Consider the following 20,778-nt stretch of genomic DNA (forward strand, 5'->3'; position numbering starts at 1 on the left):
AGCCTTCTCCTTCCCCAACTGGACCCACCATTAAATAGTTAGCCCTACACTTAATAAAGAAAACCTGCATTGCATTAGTAACCTGTACAATATATTAATAGCAATCATCAACCCATATTTACATTAATAGCTCGATATATAATGTCGAAGTCAGCAAATTGGATAAAGTCATTTCAATTAAAGTCTAGCAAACTTGGTTGTCTTTGTCTGAAAAGATGCGTACGGTACGCTATGACGTACAAGGGCACGCTACGGCGTGAAAGGGCGTACGCATCCACTACACGTGGCAGCAACAGTAATCGGTCTTTTACCATACATTCGCACAAACACGCATACTTATAAAATAGTACACATTAATGGTAATTGCAACACATAGTCAGTTATGTCGAAATATAGTAGTATTTATATGTTATATCAGAGTTACATGCATATTAGTGAAATACACGGAATGGGTTAAAGGAATAACATCATGAGTGGTATCATAATAAACCTTATTACATATCCTACTGTTTGGTTCATTCTGCGAGGGAATCGCAGAGTGCATACGCAAGTTATGAATGATAGGGAATTATGAACTACTTAAGACTAAGGAATCCGGGCGGGAAGAGCAGAGCATACCCCCTGCAGAGATGACCCACTCCTTTGGATTCCTTAGGATGAACCAGCCAATGATTGACGACCCCTTGGACATTCCTGAGACCCGGACCAATAGATGCAAGCTATACCATCTTCATTGTATTACTGTATTTGATTGTGTATATAAGCAGCAGCTTGTGATCCAGAGTGCAGACATCTTGTCCCCAGACTTCAGGATTGAATGACTGCACTGGATCCAGAGCGCCTGCGATAAGTAACGGCTGTATTTACTATTACTTCGCTTGAGCATATTTTTTCCACTTATTGCGAATAAATCTTTGTGCTTTGGAAACACAAATCGAGGTTCGACAATCGTTATTGGTTAGCGACAAAACGCACATAACAATTGGGGGCTCGTGAGCTTTGGAGGTTTCGTTGCCGATGATACGCAAGACCAACGGATTTCGGTTCCTCAACAAAGGGTGGAGACGCGTCATAAACGGGTAAGAACGCATGGTGTTCAAAACCTGAATTTTACTCTGTGTTGCGAAACCGAATGTCCGTTTTGCATTATCTAGGGCACGCTAACTAGAACCTAGGGACAAAAGAGAAAACTGTTTCTTTTTTCTGTCATTGTGCGTTTTAACTGTATTGCATTGTTTTGCGTATGTGTACTTCCTGCTGTGCGTACGCGAACTTCCGGTAAACTTGCCACGTGGTTAAACAATCGTTTTGATAGTTATTATACATGCATAGTATAATTACTTGTGAAAGCCTCTAAGACATTATTACTATTGTTGGGAACTTTTGATTTTCTGCGCAGAAAAGGTGTATAGTGTGTGATGTTGTAACGTAGATACACTGTTTTATTGTTGAGGTGCTCAGTTGCTGTCTGACGAGGCGGATTGCCCAACTGAAGGACGGTATACAGGGCAGGTATACCGAATGCGAAAACTGGGTTTTCGCAAAGCGCTACCAATAGATCGCAAGGTTTCCTAATAATTAGTATTGGTAGGCAGTGCGATCCGGTCGCACCGTTAGTGCGAATTGGTGAAGCAGCTAGGAGGAATTATACTGGAAAGGCAGGTTGATTGTATCGACTTTGCGCTCCCAGCGATAATAAACTCAGCAGATTTTTGTGGTTGAGCCAGGGTATCGAGGAGCTGATAGCCCTTGGGGCCCACAGTGATATTTCTGTATTAGGGACCCTCACCAGGGGCGAGAAAAGCGAGTGAGCGCGGCTAAAGGAAATACGTTCACCGAGCATTATAGATCTCTAGCGGTGAGTATAGCAACAGAGTTGAAATTATTAGGTGGAAAGAACAGAGCATTGCGGTGTGTCTGTATTTCACATTTGGCCGGAAGGAACAGAGCATTGCGGTGTGTCTGTGTTCCGGGTAGAAGGTATATTGTTCAACATGGGTGCTAAGCATACGCTAGAGATGGTCAGTGTACTGCCTAAGGAAGGCCCTATTGGTTCAGCGAGGTTTCTCATGTGTAAGAAATATGGTGCATATGCAACTGTGTATTGTGACACGTGGGTCGGGATGACCAAAGCTTGTGATAGGCCTTTCCCAACAATAGGGAGTTTTAATGCAGAGGTACTAAATACTGTAAAAGATAAAATATGGTTGATCAAGTCAACGAAAAAGAGAAATAGACATAATGATTGTTTAAAATTGTGGCAAATGGAAGGTAACACGTGGCAGAGCAGCGAATGCAAACCGGAAATAGGCGTGGCGAAAAGCGCGCGCGAGGCGGATGTAACCATTGAGAAGCGTGGCGAACTCAGCGCAAGCGCGCCCCCGCCACCTTATGTGGCGGGAGGGGTAAGTACAGCTGTTGTTAAAACTGAAAATAGAAAAATTACTAAGTTGTACCCTGTTTTAAATCAGTTTCAATCAAGTGTATCTGAAAATAAAGATGAACCCACTGTGATTTCGGCCATTGTCCATGCTGTTAATGTACTAGAGGCTCAGCGCAAGTATGAGAAAATGGCTGAGATAGGTGAGAGTAGCGTGATCACTAGGAGTGAAAGTGTTCTAAATCTAGGGCCTGTAAATCCTGTAGCGTCCCCTGAAGTTAGTGTACCAGAGGGTGTGTTCCCGGTCCGCACAATATCGGTTCCCAATGGGAAACCAGATAAGGATGGTGTAGTTCCTTTAAGAAATGTTACAATGCATTGTCCCTGGACTAGATCAGAATTACGTTCCATTATGACTGAATTCCCGGACCCTAGAAAGGAGTTAGATAAATGTCAGAAATTTGTTAAAGACTTAGGGAATGCTCACGAACCAACCAGTAAGGATTGGCGGGTAGTGTTGAGGGCGTGTCTTCCTCCCAATACTAACATACAAAAATTTATTGGAGATTGTTTGTTGGAGGAAGATGACACCTTGACTGATGAGATTAACCAACGGAATATAGAACAAATTGTCAAACACTTAGCCATCTGTTTTCCAGTAGTGGTAAATTGGAGTAAGATTTTCACCATTAAACAAAAGGATAGTGAAACTGCCTCAGATTACTTTGCTAGAGCTATAACAGCGATCGCACGATTTACTGGGATATCCAACATAAGTGAGGACCCACATCACAGAGAGGTAGCTGTAGGGGTACTGATGGATGGCCTTAGGGAAAATTTAAAGACGAGAGTACAAACCACATTACCTAATTGGAGAGGCGTCACGGTAGACTTCCTTAGGGAGTCTGCTGTGGAGCATGACAAGAACCTTTTTAGAAAAAGGGAAGAGAAAAGTGATAAGTTAATGACGGCAAGTATACAGGCTCTAGAAGGGGTGCACACACGACCACCAGCATACAACCCATATAACAGGAAACCTAAAGTGATCAGGTGTTTCAACTGTAACGAGGAAGGACATTACAGGAGAGATTGTAATAAAGAAAGACTCAATACACATAGGGGTGGGTCACATAGATATCCTCCAAGAAAGGATTCACATAGACTAGAAGACTCACATCTACCCGCGCATATTACGGCAGCAAATGCTGCGCGGGAAATCAATAGTCAGCGCTAGGGGTCAGGTCATACCTGTAGTCTACAGCCAGTGAGGTTAACTGAGAGTCAGAGTAAAGAACGTAAAGACTTAAAGTGTAATAATGAAGTGACTGTACAATATCTTATAAGAATGAGTAGACAGCTGAAACAACAACAACAAAAACTAAAAATGCTGTCACCTGGTATGCCAGAAACGAACTGTCATGATGTTGAACCTGGAGACTATGTTATGATCCGCAATTTCTTACGTTCAGGTTGTTTAACAGACCGTTGGGAAGGCCCGTACCAAGTGCTGCTGACCAGTACTACATCACTGAAGGTTGCAGAGAGAGACACTTGGGTCCATTCCACCCACTGCAGGAGAGTCCATAATCCGGAGAAAGTGCAAGACAAGACTCAGACCGACGACATAGAACTGTCACTTGTGAACCTGTTCCGGGAGACCTAAAGCCTGCAGTTGAGACACCTGAACCAGAGACGTTGCCTCAGAGCTATCTTTCCAGCGATGGAGTGGCGGTTTTTGTTTTTCTTTTGTTCCAGGATTTTCCTTGTTTTTACTTTTTCTAGGACATTCTATTTTTGTGAAGGAGAATGGAGGACGGAGGAGAGTTCTGGGAGTGATACGGATGAAATGGAGGCCGAAGAAAAGTTAATAGGATATCCTGAGCAGCCCATTATCAAACTTGGTCCAGGGGTTATGAAAAGGTCTGCTAGCTCAGGAACTCGGAGGCAGTGTGAGGGGCTATTGTCTGATGAGTATTGTATCTGCAAGTTCTGCAACTCCCTAGTTGAAGAGAGATGCATCCAACGATGCCAGTCCCCCAGTACTCTGAATATAGGCGGGCATCCTTTGGAGGATTATCACTCCCTGGTGGGTAAGGTACTAAACCAAACCGAGTGTTGGGGGTGCTCTCATGTGCCTCAAGGGCAGCATAACATAGGACTAGTGCCATTCCCTTTAAACATATCCGAAGTACTCGAATTAAGGGGTGGGAGGCCCATAGAAGGGAGGTACAATAACACTAGGTCCCCTAGTCTGACGCTTCGACAATACTCCATAGGCAGATCTTTGCTGTGCCTAAACATATCTCATGTAAAGCGCCTGGAGAATTGGGAGGCTGACCTATCAGATCAGACAATGGCTCGCCACACTCATTTTAGAGAGAGACTCACAAGGTCACTACTAGGCAGGAATGCTGATGGAAGTCACAAGTTAGGGCGTATAACCAAACATAAGAAGGTATCTATTGGAAAAGTCTCTACAGATAAATGTGAAAATGTCATTAATGCCGACACATGTCTAGAGCAGATGGAGACACTAGGCATGGGTAGTTTTATCAAAACTCTGTGTGACATAATTCATGGGCATACCGTCCCTTATGTTCTCCCTGAGGATGTGTATTTTGTTTGTGGAAGAAAAGCTTACTCCTGGGTGACTCCGAGTTCCAAGGGCTTGTGTTTCTTAGCTAAACTGGTTCCTGAAATCATGACTATTACTCATGAAGAAATGGTAGATATTCACAAGACTACATCACCACCATACATACACACACACACACAGTATGAACACCGTGGCAAGAGAAATATGATTCCTGGTGAGGAACCCATAGCTACAAAATTGATTAGTGAAACTGCTGGTTTCCAAGTTATGGTTGCTCTAGATCTCACCAGGACCGCTCGGGGAACATTAAACTTTAAATATATCCAAGACCTAGCTAAATTAATAGATAATATCACCGAGATGTATGATGACACTTTCAGGTATACTGGAAGCAGCTACAAGCGTACAAGAAGGAGTTGGTGCAACATATACTGGTACTAAATTATCTCACCTCTATTACTGGTGGGTACTGTGTGACACTGGCCACCCAGTTCGGTGTCAAATGTTGCACGTACATTACTAATAATACGGAAGACCCTAAAGAGGTTATAGACCGGGAGATGGATGAAATTTTGCAGCTGAAATGGGAATTTCGAAAGAGCCATAATTCTTCGTTATATGAGGTCGGGGAAAAGGTGGCGGGTTGGTTTTCATGGTTGAACCCAGCAAAATGGTTCTCCGGTCTGGGGGAGTGGGTACAGGAAATGATTGCGAGTGTAGGTAAGCTCCTTCTCCTTATACTGGGTGTCATCTTAGCAATTGGTTTAGTTGTCAAATGTGTTCCTACAGTGTTGAAGTGTGGAAAACGGTCTCATAAGAGTAACACTGAGAAAGAGTCTGAAAGGGTGGTACCAGATACCGAGATCATGGTCTGTGAAGAAGTATTGTATAATCCTGAACTTGAAACGGTGATTGGGTGATAGTTTATTACACTATCAAAGGGTGGAACTGTCGAAGTCAGCAAATTGGATAAAGTCATTTCAATTAAAGTCTAGCAAACTTGGTTGTCTTTGTCTGAAAAGATGCGTACGGTATGCTATGACGTACAAGGGCACGCTACGGCGTGAAAGGGCGTACGCATCCACTACACGTGGCAGCAACAGTAATCGGTATTTTACCATACATTCGCACAAACACGCATACTTATAAAATAGTACACATTAATGGTAATTGCAACACATAGTCAGTTATGTCGAAATATAGTAGTATTTATATGTTATATCAGAGTTACATGCATATTAGTGAAATACACGGAATGGGTTAAAGGAATAACATCATGAGTGGTATCATAATAAACCTTATTACATATCCTACTGTTTGGTTCATTCTGCGAGGGAATCGCAGAGTGCATACGCAAGTTATGAATGATAGGGAATTATGAACTACTTAAAACTAAGGAATCCGGGCGGGAAGAGCAGAGCATACCCCCTGCAGAGATGACCCCCTCCTTTGGATTCCTTAGGATGAACCAGCCAATGATTGACGACCCCTTGGACATTCCTGAGACCCGGACCAATAGATGCAAGCTATACCATCTTCATTGTATTACTGTATTTGATTGTGTATATAAGCAGCAGCTTGTGATCCAGAGTGCAGACATCTTGTCCCCAGACTTCAGGATTGAATGACTGCACTGGATCCAGAGCGCCTGCGATAAGTAACGGCTGTATTTACTATTACTTCGCTTGAGCATATTTTTTCCACTTATTGCGAATAAATCTTTGTGCTCTGGAAACACAAATCGAGGTTCGACAATCGTTATTGGTTAGCGACAAAACGCACATAACAATAATAAAAGAGACCCTATGTAAAACGAATAGCTCCAATCCCCATGAACAACACCCCGCATTACATGGTAAAAAAATAAGTACATATATTTCACAAAATTATCAAATAAATGTTACCATTGTATTCAAAATGCACTTCACAATTTTTTGTGTGTCTGACAGTGTTGGTTTGGTGTTGGTTTGGTTGCTTCACCCCCCCAAAAAAATTGCTTATGTTAACATGCAACAAAATAGCATTGGATATAAGGGACATCGAAAACTCTCTGTTAATACATGCTCTAACACTTTGGGGGATATTTACTAATCTGCGGGTTTGAAAAAGTGGAGATGTTGCCTATAGCAACCAATCATTCTAGTTGTCATTTTGTAGAATGTACTAAATAAATAATAACTAGGGGCCTGATTCAAGAAGTATCTTATTTCAGTCTCCTGGACAAAACCATGTTACAATGCAAGGGGTGCAAACTAGTTTTCTGTTTGGCTCCTAAGTTAAATACTGACTGTTTTTTCATGTAGCACACAAATACTTGATAGCTTATTTGTACATTGAAATTTAAAGTTGATATTTGTGTGCTACATGAAAAAACAGTCAGTATTTAACTTATGTGCAAAACAAAAATCTAGTTTGCGCCCCTTGCATTGTAACATGGTTTTGTCCAGGAGACTGAAATAAGATACCTCTTTATTTAAGATCCTTAGTGAATCAGGCCCTAGAATCTGATTGGTTGCTATAGGCAAAATCTCCACTTTTTCAAACCCACAGTTTAGTAAACATACCAATTTGTGTCTTAGAAAACTCTTTCCCCTCATCATTGGTCAGAGAGCCATGGAAGTTCTTACGGTCTCTAGTAGGAAACCAATCACTTTCTGTATGCGAGTTACTGACCAGAATTAACACCACAGGTGCTTAGAGCTTGTACATTCTGCCCTCTAAATGTGGAGAGGGGCAGATGTTTACATCTATGAAGCTCAAAGTGTAAAATTAATCATTGAAGTAAGAGAGCATTTAGTCTTTATCGTACATTAGGATGCTTCTATTATATTGGTAAAAGTGGACATAGAAATGTGCTTCCCCAAATAAAGTGCACCTGAATATGGAAAAGGTGTCCATTTGAAAGCATTGCATGAGGCCTGGATTACAACAACACCACATAAAAAAATAACCTTTTGCTATGTGAAATACGTTATAGGTCCCCTGATAAACAGTAAATATCCCCTAAATATGCCTTCACCTCTTGGAACACATTTAAACGATCTTTCCTTATAAAATTATTTTTCGTTGTTGCATCTGGGTGCATAACTAGATGTATTCATATGGCTGGCCAGGAACATTCTGGATCTAATCCATGCATTCTGGATCTTATCCATCCATGGACAGCATGGTGGTTTAATAGTTAGCACTTCTGCCTCACAGCACTGGGGTCATGAGTTTGATTCCTGACCATGGCCTTATCTGTGTGGAGTTTCTAAGTTCTTCCGATGTTTGCGTGGGTTTCCTCCGGGTGCTCCGGTTTCCTTGCACACTCTAAAAACCTACTAGTAAGTTAATTGGCTGCTATTAAATTGACCCTAGTCTCTCTCTGTCTGTCTGTGTGTGTGTGTTAGGGAATTTAGACTGTAAGCTCCAATGGGGCAGGGACTGATGTGAGTGAGTTCTCTGTACAGCGCTGCGGAATTATTGGCGCTATATAAATAGCAGATGATGATGCATTTCCCTGTAAAAATGGGCGGATTTAAGGGCAGGCCTGTTTGAGGGGCAGGGGGACATCAGCCTATTGGGCCGGTCACATAGTGGGCAGGGCCATCTGCATTTGTTTTACTTTAATATGTTCCTAATAGGCTGTTGGGTCGAGTCTTGTCCCCCGGACTAGTTTGCCAGCCCTCCCCTGGGTGCATTCATATAAAACTTGACATGTGATGTCAAAAATAACATGTTTGCACTTTTAGAAATGACCCTTTGTACAAAGTCAAAATGTAGCCTTTGTATGATACATCTCTCCATAGCATAGTTGATAGACTGATGGTTAAAGAATCCCTTTGAAAGCAAGGATTAGCAGAGGGTGAGTTGGGCTCTTTATGTCAACTCATGAAAAATATTGGGAGCTGATATGAATATGTCATCTGTGGCTTTTTAGTGATAATACAGGCAGGTAATAAAATAATTGATAAAAGGTTATGACTTTATAAAAACATTTACTCATCTGGAATCAGAACTATGAGTCTGCTAATGTTTTTCAGGCACCAATAGTTTTAGGAATGCATTACAGAATGTTCAGGGACTCTAAACAAGTTTGTGGCACATTGTTGAAGTACAAGAGAGGACCCAGGTAGATTGTAACAAGCCAAGACTGTCCTAAAGTGCCAATATCAAAGCCAAGTTTATAGATGAAGTGCAGCATTCTGTGCAAGCTACTGGCGCAACATTACTTCTTCAATGAAAGATGCAATATGAAGAGCTAGCACACATGTCTCATGTTAAGCATAGGTCCATTCATTTCACTGGACACACATCTCTTTCTTGTTTACTTTTATTGTCCAAAATGCCTAGTTATTATTCACAGGAAGTACCGGAATTAATGTTTTGCTTATTAGCAGGAAACCTATTATCAGGGCACTCGTGCTGTTTTATGTAATTGGTGTTAGCAGTGCTGGTGGTAGATGTTAAACCACAAGAAGCTTTACACTTAACCAATTTGTTGGTTTTATTTCAGAACTTGCTGTAACAGATGATATATACATATATACAGTTGCTTAACACTATTATAGTACATTATTATATGCCTATGGTAAGCTTACATTGTAAACAAAGTCAGAGAATAGGTTGCTTATATATATATATATATATATATATATATATATATATATATATATATATTGGCCTCTGTTCACTCTATATATCTATAAATAAGTAAGAGAACTCAATAAGGATGCAGCTCCAGTCTTTTACAGTTCAACCGTCACTGGAAGAACCTGCCGAGAGAGCTGCACTTCTTGTCTGTGCATGCTCTGTAGAGCGATGCAGATGGCTGGAGGCTGACCTGCTTCCTGTCTCCACTAGATCACAGGGGACACCACTACCAAGATGAGAGGCGGAGCATAGCGCTCCATATTACCATTGCTCCCTTGGATGCTTTTTGCTCTTCCCCTTGCCTCCATCCCTTCATCTCTGGGATGAAGGCCATAGCCTACCCCCTCTGGTCAATTCTTTCAATGGAATACCTTTTGCCCTATCTAAATGCAACTTATATGGGGAACACATTTTATGTATGTGCAAACCAATGTGACTGAAACGTAGTAATGCATAAATGTTATATAAAGCCCCAATGTCTCTGAAATAAGACATCAGTGTAGTAGTATTTTAGCAGGAAATAGAGATGACACTAAGGGTTTGGTCCAAAGTTATTAACAATAACGCTTTCACCTTTGCAAGCCTGCAAAATCTCATTAAAAACATCAAACAGAAGCATGGAGTGTGGGCCAATGTACTCTTATAGGTGCATTTGTGGAAAATAAAATGCGCTTCATCATATTACTGACCCTCAATGAATGTATATCAACTTATCTTAACTTTTACTAGGGACCAACCCTACTCATATAATGACCAGGACTGAAACTATACAAGGATATCACCCTTTCTGTAAAAAAAAAAAAAGTTTTATGCAGCTTTTCAACTCCCCACCCCCCTCCAATTTCAAAGTCTTTGTCAGGATCTGCCTGTAGCTTATGCATTACATGCTGCTTTGCCTGGCAGCTCCTGCCTTTTGTCCTTATTATTATTGCAGCAGTACCTCTGATTACCAGAGGTTCTGCTATTGTGCCTTTCTTGTTTGCTTTAGGGGTTAACCTGTTCACCAATTATACCATGCACCTGGGTGTGTTCTCATTTCTCCTATATATACCTGTCTCTCCCAGCATTCATTGCTGGTTATTGATGTTACAATCTAAGGTCACTTCCACCTGTTGTGCTCCTGAATTTATGCTGTTGAGATCTATCTCAACATACATTCTGCTGACCTGTTTCATCTGTGAACCTGGGACTTACCTGTGCATTTCCCTGTATTTGCTGCCTGGAATCTTTCCTCGCCTCCCATTTACCTGTAACTGCTGTATATCTGGTAATTTCGGCAAGCTCATTATTACATCATCTGTTCATACTCTCCAGCAATAAACATTGTATGTTTTTTCACCTTTTCCATGGCTCCTTCGCTGTATTTCCTACATTGATTCGTGACAGTCTTGTTATGTTCTCTTGTTCTAAAAATCCTCATATTTAGAAGTATACTGCCTTCCTGAAATGTATTAATACCTTTGATATGTTTGGATGTTTTTTCTCTCTGTCTAGCACTTGAAATCTTACAGTTTACTTTATGAGATTGGGTAACCTGAGCTGCACATAATACTCAATGAGGGGTCTTACCAGCGACCTATAAAGTGGGAGTATAACCTCCCTCTTCATGTTACTAATATCTTTTCCTATTCTTGTACTTGATTTCCGTTGCTGGCTTTCCTTCATATATAATCCTTTAGTGACAGATGCAGGAGGCTATGTACAAACAAATACATTTAAACTGTCCCAAATCACTTTGCTGACAATATCATATTTCGCTTAGCAGAGAGAAGATAAACAGACACAATAGCGCAACATAGACATTAACTTCAAACTGTATGCAAAATACAATCTAAAATACTTTATATAAAAAGCAGAATAAAAGGGGTGCTACAAAACGCAAATAAACGAGAACACATTGGGAAAAGTAATAGATGTAAAATAAATTATATTGTTATTTACCTGGAGAAAGAGACAGACTGTGGGTAAAAAAATCCTAAAATAATGTGGTTTCCTACCATTTTACTGTGCAGACCTCTCTTGTGGCTTTCTGATCTGCTTCACCAGAACTGGTGTCTGTACAGTATATGAAGCAGCGGGATATGTAACTCACATTGACACTGTACCTAAGAGTCTAGGACAGCTGTCACTGCTTCTCAGACCCTGACCTACGGCATTCACAGTGCCTTCAATTTAATGGGCTCCCAAGAGGGGGTCACCAGTAATGAATGGGAAGATAGGGTGACAACAGACAAAAAAAGAGAGGCAAATATTAACAGTAAGATCAGGATTTTAAATAGGTGAGAAATCAGACTTCTGTCCCCATGTCCATAAGTATAAATGTCAATGGAATCAGATTGTGCAGACAGGATGTGGATAAGATGATAAGATTGCCAGACTTTTTTTTTTAACATACGTTTTAATATTCAGGGAAGAGTATACAACAGAATCCTCATATTTATTGTTTAAAGTGGGTAAAAACAATAAATTAGCAGGTTGTGCATAAAGTGGAACACCATATTTTTGTAAACATGTTAATAACATTTTAAATATTTTAAATATAACAGGCACAATATATTTAATGTTGACATATCAAGAACGTGGCTGGACCTTTGGGCTGGTGTGAAATTATACATACTAAAACAAATAATTAGCTGTCATTTACAAACTGCAAAAACAATGCAATCTAGCACTGCTTCAGATTTGGCCAAATTTTTACTTATTGCCAGCCAAGTACATATCAAGGTGCACGCCCACTTCCGGGTCTTTGGAAACACCCCCATAAAATCAATCTGTTCCCATATTTGCAGGTCTGCAGATACTTTGGAAACACACATGGCGGAAACAGTATGGCACTACTGTCAGCTTGGCACAGAACATGCGTAATTATGTAAGTCTTCTATAAACCACTCTGGAAGTACTGAAAATGAGTCCCTGAAATTATCTGATAACAATGACACATCCTCACATAATGCAAACTGAAAATATTATAAGGACCCTGTAATCCTACATTCATGGTAACTTCAAACCAATAAATAGATCTACTCAACAGGCTATCTCTTAGTTGCGCAAGAGAACCTCTAATGTGGAGGCTGGGAATGGAGGTGTTTGATAAAGACCAAGCTAGTTGCTATGGACCCTCTAAAATTAGCAATGTAGAAATGGAAGAGTTAAAGCTTAATTCAATGTAAACTTCAATTCAAAGTGCTGCATTGAGAATCTGCTGTTCAGTAAAACTCTGCACAATAATAAATTGTTTCATTTAGGATTTATGTTTATCGTTTTCAAATCTTTATGCTTAGAAGGAACAGTGGCTAGTTGATGCAAATAATGGTCTTAAGGAAGTATTAGATGTACTGTCTGCTATAGTAGCCAAAATAGATGACGTTTCCAGATGGGAAAGAAATATAAATATGCAAAATATGTTCAAAGCAACTCTACCAGAAATATGACAATTATATGTAATTATCAATAGATGTCAATGCATCCCAAAGCCCAAGGTTCTTGCTATCATCTTTACATACACACAATGCAGAGGCAGAACTAGCAAGCTGTGGGCCCCAGTTCAGGGATGTGGGCAGGAGGGAACCGGTATCCACAGCTCACTAGTTGCCTGTGCAGCGGGCCTCATTATCCCCGTGGGCCCCAGTGCATCGCACTTGCTGCACCAATGATAGTTCTGCCACTCGTTGGTAGTACAGCAGGCAATAACAGTTGAATGCAGTTTTGTTGTAATGCACTTATACATATACAGGCTTGTAGATATGCAGTTGGATATGCACTCTCATATAGATATACAGATGCAGGCTGCTAATGCACTGTTATACTGCACATCCGTGCAGGAACTTATTGTGGGCATACAGACTCTCCTAAAATTATATGGCGAGCCTCCGGTCATCTTCTGGTATGCATTAGACAACTTATATTATGTTGTCACACAGCTATTAGAGCTGTGACTGTCCCCTTACACTGTCTGGATTGAAGTGCAGGCGAGACAGCCGAACTTCCGATTTCAGGTCCCGTGCATGCGCAGTAGCACATATCGGACATTCTCAGGCTACCCCACTTCCTGTTCTCCTCCGCCACATTTCCTGTTCTCCTCCTAGACCACCGGCAATAAGCAGGTAACCAAGGAAACGGAGGGAGACGGAGCAAAATCGCTCCTATATACAAACATATTCAGATGTGTTTTTATATCTCAATTTGAGTATATTTTAGACTTGTGGTCCCATACAATGGAGAGGTGGACGGCACTCATAAGGTGAGTAGAGTAAGGGAGTGTATACATAAATATAGCACTCCTCCTGGAGATGTGACCTTATAAGACTTAGATGCATGCCTAGATACACGTTTTAGAAGGCTTGTCTTTTGCAGGTACTAGAGGCCTGGTGTAGAGATACATGATGGTGATGATGACACCAGCAGCATTAGCTTCTATTGATTATTATTATTATTATCGTTTATTTGTAAGGCGCCACAAGGTTTCCGCAGCGCCGTACACAGTACGAACAGTAGACTATACAGGGTAAAACAGTACAAAACAATAAACACAAAGTACCAGTTCTCCAGAAACTCCAGGCAGGCAAATACAGTAGAGACGGAGCGGAAGAACAGGTATGGAGACAGAAAGAAAGGGGGGGCCCTGCTCATACAAGCTTACATCCTAAGGGAGGGTAAACAAATCAGGCACAGAAGGGAGCCAGTGAAGCAAAGGGGGGAGAAAAAAAGGGGCCAGGGGAGAAACAGAGGAGATGAGAGGCTAAGTGGATTGATTGCTTATGTATTGACACATCCAGCTGATTGTATTTTATTAATTAGTGTCATGGCTATATTATGTCATTTCCATTTTTGCAACAGCTGAATAACAAGATTTTCATTCAATTTATAAACAGATGAGGGGTGTGTAAGGGAATAATGTGTGATACGATTCCTTATAAAATAATGTGTGTGTTGAAATATATGTATTCAGATATATGATTTCTTATAAGTATGCACAGATATATATTAAATGGAAAAATACAGTTTGGTGACAAGAATGTGATAAGATCTTTGTTACAGTAACAAGCCTGAAAGGTGATAACATCTAGCCCTGCAGTCAAGATACGAAATCAGACATATCACAAGATGTTACACCCATGAGATGTTCTAACTGTTCCAACCACAACTGGAAGGTGTTTCCTCACAGAAGTGATAAACAATTCAATATATGGACATGATATATGTTAAGTGCTTTTTGCAATAATCACCAGAATTTTTTGTTTGTGATCTGACTATAAAACACTCTTTGATTAAAGACGCATCAGCTCAGTTTACCTTGACCTCAATTGCGTATGTCATGATTTCTGGACTCCTGATCGATCAGTAAGGAACACATACGATATCTGAAGGTAGTTGGTTTCAAGGACAAGAATTGCCTTAACAGGTGGTTGTATTAAATTACATCTTAAATGGAAAATGTGACTTGTTCGTTTATTAATAATACTGTCCATACATTATTTTCTGTTCATTATGTGTATGAGTAGGGTAATGCATTTACTACTAGCACTGTAAAGCCGTATCTCTATGCTTTTTTTGGGCGTAAGAATACACATTTTTACGGCTGACATAGCAATACTGCTGTTTTTTTAGTTGGACAAATTTTAGAAATGTGCAATTCAATATACACATATAAGAGCGCAACTTTTGTGGCAGAATATTTATGCATGCGTTGCGGGTGCAAAATGTTTCAAGCTCTAAATGGCGCAAAATATGTACAGATGGGGACAACTAGTCACATCTGGTAGTAATTATCTATCTTGGAACAGTGCCACGGAGAATCATCAAATGTGAGAATAAATTACCAAACCTGTGGAAAATTGTGTCAGAATCTGTATCTTTTACCATGCATTTGCTACATGAATGATGGCAATTATCTCTTTTGTTCAAATATGTTTATTGGTGACATCAGGGAACATCATAGGTAGTTGGTCCAATGAAAATAAATTAAATTCCCAGTGAAAGTTCAACATTTTTCCTAACTTGGTTTCAGTGTGTTCCATACACCCTAATAAATCTCAGTAAATCCTTCCATCTAGACATGTACATGGCTTGTTCTCAAACAACAGATATTTCTTATTAGCATGTTTAAACCTCCGATGGGCTCTTCAGCTGTAGGATTTAATGTAACTTCATTCAAAGAACCTAGAGGATATTTTGGCTGCTTCCCATACTCGAATATATGAGTGTTAGAAAAAATTAATTTCAAGCGTAAAAGATGACCTTAGCTGGATTATAAATAGCAGCATACAAATAATGAATTGGTAGTTGTTGGATTTTGAAATAGAAATGTAAACAAAGACCCAGAATAAGATTGTTCAATAATCTGAAAATCAGATTTGTTAATAATCTCCAAATCTAAGAAAAGTGATAGCTCAACTGTATATATGAGAAACAAATAAAAACATTTAGGGCCTTATGTTGGACATAAGTCTGAAATGGAAGATCAACAAGCACTTTTCTGTACAGCAAAAAGGATTGTTTCACTCTGTGATAAGTCTGTGATCAGACAGAGATTTACATTCCTTTTGTGTTCCTCTATGCTTAGAGAGGCAGAACAGGTTAGGGATGGGGTTGCCATGTGTATCCCGAGTAGAGTAGCACTACAGCAGATTAACTTGCAGTACGGGAACCAAGCTATAGTACCAACCAGCCCTAGACTGGTCAGCACGGGGCTGAATTCTTTATGAGGATTGGGCCTGCAAAATAATGGCAGCACCAGGGCCTGTTTGGTCTTTGGAGGGGCGCTTTTTAAAATAAAATATTTATGGGCTTTATGTCCCATAGCATATGATATATGCAGCTGTGAATAGAAAGTAAACCACATGTTTTCAATGGATGCAATTTACACTTATGTTTTAAGAGTAAATATCTTTCAATTCTACATAAGGACATTAGGGGCAGAATCAATTCCGCGCAACGTGCCGATGTGCCTACTTCCGGCTATTACAGTAAGAAATTTTCCTGTGTTACTCGAGTTAAAATTAGTAGGAATTTGTGTAAAATCTCCAACGCCATGTGCCTACATGAACTACTCTGAAGACACATCACATCACCTCGTGCTGAATTGAATCTGCCCTTTAGTGTTTGATTTATGCACAAACTCCTGTAGAAATATAAAATTACCAGACCAAAAAATCTAAATATGATCTATATATCTGATGCAAAACTAAATGTGAACAGTTTAAATATTTCGAAAACACCACCACTCTAAGTAAAAGTTTGTATAATAGAGGTGTAAATCTGCTCCCATAGCTGTGCCCCACAATTTTTTATTTTTTTTTTAAGAAAAACTGATTTCTAAAAAAAGTGATTATTATTTTCCAAAACAAATTTTAAAAGTTCCCCAAACAAATAGTTTATGTTGGGTGAAGGAATGTTCATCACTGGCTACAAAAAAATGAGTCACTTGAAGTCCAATTTGATATTGAATGCTAAACACTTGAGATAATAAAGTCTATACAAAACTGATTTGGCATCCTGCAGAAAAGACATCAAGCTTACTCATACAAATCAGTTAAAATATGCACTTTTTTATATCTGTACCGCAACCGCCAGTATTTAAATTAAATTTAGTAAAACCAAAAATCTATTGGGCCATATCACTAAAATTGCAAAAAAAAATATTCAACCATTATACCATTTAAAATGTAGCAGCAATAATTTACGAGAACAAAGATCATGTCAAATAGCAGAGCCAATCATAAAAAACCTGTAACCCAAATTTAGCTGTTCCTGATCTTTATTCTACTATATAGCTATAGCAAGTAATATCAGAAACATTCCACTTAACTAAAACATAGATATCAACACAAGTTGTATGACATTAGTGTAATGGTTATCTTATTGTGTGTTGTTAAAAAATTGTTGCTTTGTCATTTTGCATTCTTGAGTCATTGACTGATTTATTGGTCTGAGTTTTTTTATTTATAAAGGGTGCCTGGACTAGAGTTACACATAAGTGCATTTGTTCAATGCAAAAACGCATCTTTGCAAAATCTTTCTCTGCATCTATACTCTAGATTTAAGTTGCACATATTTTAAGATGCGTGCAATTCAAAATACATATGTGGAAATGCAAGTGTGCAGATGCATAATATTATTATTATTATTATTACTATTATTATTTTTGTCGTAGATTTAAAAGGCGCCACAGTTCTCCACATCGCTGTAGAGTACATAATATTATTATTATTATTATTACTATTATAATTATTTTCGTAGATTTAAAAGGCGCCACAGTTCTCCACATCACTGTAGAGTACAAAAAAGGACAAATATAAAACAGTGACATACATTAGCATGAAAGGGAAGGCTATGGAGGACCCTGCTCATTAGAGAGCTTACATTCTAAGTGGAAGAGGGCACAGCTGAAACAAGAGGAGCGAGTGTAGCTATGAGTGGAGAAAAGGACAGTGGTGAGGGTATATAATTGTGATTAGTATCAGTGGGAGTTGGGTAAGAGCTAATAAAGAGATGGGTTTCCAGAGAGAGTCTAAACATTGGAAGACTGTGGGAAAGCCTCATTGAGCGTGGTGGGGAATTTCATAAGTGTGTAGCAACATGGGAGGAGTCTTGTAGATGGGAGTGAGAGGTGGTTACAAGAGAAGAGACAAGGCGCACGTCAGAGGTAGATCTAAGAGGGCGAGAGGGAGCATATTTTTAAATTAGATTTAAGATGTATAAATGATGTTGCTAAGGACTTTATAGGTAAGGATGAGTAATATGAATTGGATTCTGGAGGACACAGGGAGCCAGTGTAGGGATTTGCAAAGTGGAGTAAGATTTACTCTTACGCAAATGGGTCATCTTTACTTTCAACTCTAAAGCATGCACTAAATCTCAATATTTTATCATTTAATCTATGAACTCCAACTGATTTTATTGTGTTTTTGTTGCAATATGCGATTATTGACGTCAGTAAATACATTGTTTTTAGTAGTTATAGACAGAGTGCACATTGTCACTATTTTGTCAACATTTTACCCCAGCGCAACACCAGCAGGATACTTTTTATTAACATGTGGAAGGCCTTCCCGGTTGATTATATATTTTGTAAGAGCTTTGGATATTCTAGTGCACTTCACCTGTTTTACAATATTGCACAAACATTTTTGTTCTGTTTTGTGCCAAAAAATCAAATGGCAGTTTCATTCAACTATATGGAAGAGTTAAACACATAACAACTAAACTTTCTCATTTCATAGTCAGAATATTAAACTTTAAAAGAGTTCCAACAAACAGATATTTTTTTTCCAGTCTTTTCCCAAAGGCTTTGTGTAAATCATTATTGAAATCTGCCCTTCTAGTTCCTACCCTTTCTGAGCTGGAGGAAAAAGAACAAGTCTTGGTGTCGAATGGACCTCAACTAATAGGTCACTCACATCAGCTTGTAACATGTTTAGAACGAGACGGACGCAGAGTTCTGTTTTATTAAACCTCATTGTGACTCCCCGAGGGACCACAACACAAAGAAAAAAATGGAAGAAGAGAAATCGATTGTAGCTACTTGACACAAGATAAAGGAAGTGAAAAGGAACCAGAGAGAAAAAATACGCGGTAGGGTTGTACAGTGTGGATCAGATCCCCAGACATAGTCAGAAAATACAAGTATAGCTATAGAATTTGCTGTCAGCAAGTAATGTGTATTACTGCTTTCATCAACTGTTTGGTTTGGTAACAGTTAGCCCATAACCTTGGGTTATAATGCACTTGAAAGATTGGTTATGTGTACTCTGTTTTACTAATTTATAAGAGAAAATATTAAAAACAAAACACAGGGCAGAAAAAATCCAACGAGTCTGATAGCCTCTTGGCGCTTAACTCAAACCTACATGGCCCCTTAATCTGATATGCTGGCACCTAGATTTGATGCCTGGATAGTAACTTGTTTTTAGGCAGAACAAGCAAACTTTACTGAATCATTTACCTACATAACCAAATGGGAGCAATTTGGTTGTTATGACACTCTGCAATGAAGTGAATGGGGATTATCTGTGACATTCTGTGATGTGTGCCTTGTGGTGCACTACAGAAAATACAATAAAGTTAAGTAAATCTGTATATATTACATGTAGATAGGTAAACGCTGCACTGGATACTTTTGTATAAACTGCAAAAACTGCAACATTTGCTAGTAAAACAATTGCAACTTTAAGAGGGCTATGCATTTTGAGCCACCACACAATTTTAAAGAGGTTGTCAACTTTTGGACAACCATTCCTCCTACTATTTTTGTCTCCTGTCTAACAAATAAGGAGTCCATTACACAGAACATCTGCTGTTACCTGCAGCCAGGAGCCACATTGTGCATTTGTATGTCCTGCCAGCATCTGCGGCTCCAATAGGACTCACTCCTGTCCTATCAAAGACAGCAAAATAGAAGCTTTCATTACTCTTCTGTTGCATAGTAACAGCAGTTGTTTGCACTTAAAAGCGGTGATTTCAAATATGTTTGCACATCATAATTTTATATATTACACTGTGCATGCACATATTTTGTGCGAGTATTTCAAGCTGCACTTATTTGACATTCGCAGAGCCTTGCAGATCAGGGGCATTCACAGACAAGTGAAGTACAATAAGGACATGAAGTTTGAGCATTCCCCTTTGAGATGCATGTTATTTTGAGTTACACATCTTTTTCAAATGTGTTCCTTACCTAGCATAAGTTTGTTGCCTAAATATAAAGGTGCAATCTCATGATGATGATGGTGATTGCAGCATATTTGCCCCAGACATATCTATATTTTAGATTTATGCTTGCATGTATTAAGCTTGTCACAATTTGCCTCTGGGAAGGGAAAGGGAAGTTTCTAAGATGTTGTTGACTACCTTCTCTTCAAGAGATACTTCGGATCTCCAGAAAGATATGACCCTAGTGCTTTCTGAGGTTGAGATGAAGCTCTGCCATCTCTTCACTCACACTGAGATCCAGGGAAACAAGGGAGAAAAGTCCCCCATCTTGCTGACAGCGGCCATGCAAGGTGCAATGGAACTTGTCGCAGAGAAGAGTGTAGAATGTGAGTGGATAACTAAAATTTCTACATGTTTGCCAGTCAGCTGACTTGTCACACTTCAGAGGCTCCGATTGCATACAACTGTTTGCGGCCAAACATCCCCACACTGTCTTCACAAAGCCTCAAAATCAATT

The sequence above is a fragment of the Mixophyes fleayi genome, chromosome 4, assembly GCF_038048845.1.
Source record: "Mixophyes fleayi isolate aMixFle1 chromosome 4, aMixFle1.hap1, whole genome shotgun sequence".
NCBI lineage: Eukaryota > Metazoa > Chordata > Amphibia > Anura > Limnodynastidae > Mixophyes > Mixophyes fleayi.